The 3,511-nt window shown below is 40.9% G+C and overlaps 1 non-coding gene across 1 annotated transcript; it reads right to left on the bottom strand.

The window, feature by feature from the left end:
* Positions 1-1,443: 1,443 nt before the first annotated feature.
* Positions 1,444-1,550, bottom strand: LOC112535040. The gene has a single exon (XR_003079244.1). It is a non-coding gene; the product is annotated as a small nucleolar RNA R71 (small nucleolar RNA).
* Positions 1,551-3,511: the final 1,961 nt, after the last annotated feature.

Here is a 3,511-nt window from a genome sequence, read left to right on the forward strand (position 1 = left end):
GTGTATCTATTTCATATTCTTTATTCTTTCATTGTTATTGAATTCCAAATTGTTTTAGACATGAACATGTGTAGCTAGATCAATTAAACCTATTAGGATTTCCTTATTATGTTGGCTTAGTACAAAATTGTTGGATTGTTTGAGTTCCTTTTTTGTATTCTTTTGCTTTCAGTATTAATAAGCATCGCATTATTCATGAAACGTTGTGAATTGTGTTCCTTAGATTGCTTTATATAATTGAGAAATTCATTAAGTAATTGGAATTTTGAATAGCAAGAACTGGTCAATGATCACTTAGAGATAAGGGTAATTGGCTAGCCAGATTAAGAATTAACAAAGCTTAATAAAGGCGGATTAAAGCTCAATGCTAACTTAATAATCGATCGTTAGGAAGAGATTCCAACTTTAGGTTCTTAGGTTCAGGAATTCAGTTATCTCGAGAGGGAGACCGAATTCAGTTAAGAATTCGTCCACGGATAGCATAATTGGATTCATCAATCTGTTATCTTTTGTTTGATTGCTAACTAGTTTAGGTTCCCTTTGGGTTTGCATTTCTTGTCTTGATTGTTTTCTTCATTTATTCATTCTTGCATCTCATTTAGAACTCACTTTCTAGTTATTAGCAAATTTAGAATTCATCCATCATATATTTTCGGTTAGATAACAAAGAACGAAGTAGTAACTATTAGTTTTCACTTTCCTGAGAATACGACATTGATACTCGCCATTACTGCTAGACTACATCGATAGGTTCACTGCCTTAGATTGTAGCTACATAAATAGCCTATCATGTTTTTGGCGCTGTTGCGGGGGAAAAGTAATGATGAACTAGAGTGAATTATTTTTGTGTTAATTTAGTCATTATCTGTTTATTTATTTATTCTATACTCTTTATTTTATTATTTTAGTTGATTGGTGATTGTTTGGATTGTAAGTTTCAGGTAGTTTATGATCAAGAGCTCTAACCCTAATCCCATAGAACCCTTATCTGACCCTGAGGAGGAGGTCGGAGTTACAGTTCAGGTTCATAGAGCTAACGTGATGGAGAACCACAGCCCCCAGGCCGATGATGATCAGAGGATGATGTACGAGTTTACTCGACCATCTTTGGATGCGACGAAAACTAGTATAGTCAGACCTGCTGTAGCGGCTAACAATTTTGAGATAAAAGCCAACGTTATCCAGATGATCCAGCAGAGCATGCAGTTTGGAGGATTGCCCAGCGAGGATCGTAATGCATATATCTCCAACTTTTTGGAGATTTGTGGCACATTCAAGATAAATGGAACAACCAATGACGCCATTCGGCAAAGATTGTTTCCATTTTCCTTGAGGGACAGAGCAAAGAGATGGTTGCAATCTCTTCCACAGCAGACAATTACTACCTGGAAGGCGTTGGCCGAAAAATTTCTATATAAATATTTTCCCCTCGCTAAAACTGCTAAACTTAGAAATGATACATCTTCTTTTGTGCAGTTTGATGATGAAAGCATGTACGATGTATGGCAGAGGTTTAAGGACCTTTTGAGATGCTACCTACATCACGGGTTGCTAGTGTGGATGCAGGTTCAAACCTTCTACAATAGGTTGAACCTTGCGACGAGGCAGATGGTGGATGCTACAGTAGGTGGGGCGCTAAACAGTAAGACGCCCGAGCAGGCTCAGAACTTGATAGAGGAAATGGCCATGAACAATTATCAATGGCAATCCTCTAGGAGCCGACCAGGAAGACAAGGAGTGGTCAACCAAGTGGATTCTACAGCAGCCTTGGCAGCTCAGGTGGAGCTTCTAACCAAGAAGATTGACCAATTCCAGATGCCGGTTCATGCAGCGAACGTTAGCTGCGAGTTTTATGGTGGCCCGCACTACAGTGCCAACTGTACTGCGGGAGGTATGTTTACTTCATCCTCTTCTACTTTTCCATCTATTTCTGCTGTGTCTTCTGATGTTGAGCAGGTTGATTATATGGGGAATGCCCCAAGGCAGCAGAACAGCCCTTACAGCAACACATACAACCTTGGGTGGCGTATCATCCTAACTTCAGTTGGAGGAACAATAATACCCAGGGTCCACCAGGTTTTCAGAGACTTCATCAGCAGCCGCAACAACAGCCAGCTGGGCCTGCACAAGCTCCCCCTCCACCGGAAAAGAAGTCAAATTTTGAGGAGTTTATGATGAAGTTTGTGACGTCTACGGAGATGAGATTCCAACAAACTGATAGTGCACTTACGAATCAACAACCCTCGATTCAGAACTTGGACTCAGATTGGCCAAATCTCTAAGATGTTGTCTGAGAGGCAATAAGGAGCACTCCCTAGCACCAATGAGTCTAACCCGAGGGAGCACGTGAATGCCATCACTTTGCGTTTAGGTAAGTTAGTTTCAGCTCCTTCTAAGCATGTTTTTAACGACTCCACTATTGATCTGCAGGTTGAGGCGAGCAGTAAGGTTAAGGAACCTGAGGGAGAAAAGGTGAGACCGATCCCAATCAGAGAATATCAGCCTAAGATTCCTTATCCTGATAAACTCAAACAAGCAGAAGCGCAAGAGCAGTTCAGTAAGTTTTTGGATATTTTTAGACAACTGCATATTAACTTGCCTTTTATTGACGCATTGAAGCAGATGCCAAAGTATGCCAAGTTCTTAAAGGACATACTTAGTAGAAAAAGGAAGTTGGAAGAGGTAGCCTATGTTAAGCTTAACGAAGAGTGCTCAACAGTGTTTTAGAGCAAGTTGCCAGAGAAACGTCACGATCCAGGGAGTTTCACTATTCCTTGCACTTTAGGTAACTTGTGTGTTGATGATGCATTAGCTGATTTGGGGGCTAGCATAAATGTCACGCCCACTAGTTTGTTCAATAAGCTAGGTATGGGGGAGGTAAAACCCACTAGGATGTGCATTCAATTAGCTGACCGGTCTATTAAGCTTCCTAGGGGGATTGTGGAGAATGTGCTAGTCAAGGTAGAAAAGTTCATATTTCCTATGGACTTTGTGGTTATGGATATGGATAATGAGCATGGTGTACCCTTGATTTTGGGGAGACCTTTCCTTGCCACGGCTAGAGCTAAAATAGACGTATTTGAGGGAAAGTTAGAACTTAATGTAGGGGATGACTGTGTTACTTTTAGTTTACCCCAATTTGATAGTTCTCCCACCGACCATGTTCATGCCATATACAGTATTGATGGAATTGGTCTTGCATGTGATAAGCAACCATATACATGTCTCGTTCCTTGTTGATGTGTTTTATTCATCTGAAGAAAACAACTTGTATCAATTTGAGACTTTGTACTATGATACACCCGAGAAGGATAGTTGCAAGTTTGTTTATGACAGGTTACCTAGACAGGATTTGGAGTGGATAAATGGGCATCCCGACTCGGTATGGAGAGCACATCCTTGGTCATCTACTGCACACATTGGACATCCTCCTTGCGCTTATGTGCCTCAAACCCCAGCCTACATTGAGCTCATCTTCTAAATTTGCCTGCGATGCAGGAATACTACTGCA

The sequence above is a fragment of the Ricinus communis genome, chromosome 8, assembly GCF_019578655.1.
Source record: "Ricinus communis isolate WT05 ecotype wild-type chromosome 8, ASM1957865v1, whole genome shotgun sequence".
Classification (NCBI taxonomy): Eukaryota; Viridiplantae; Streptophyta; class Magnoliopsida; order Malpighiales; family Euphorbiaceae; genus Ricinus; species Ricinus communis.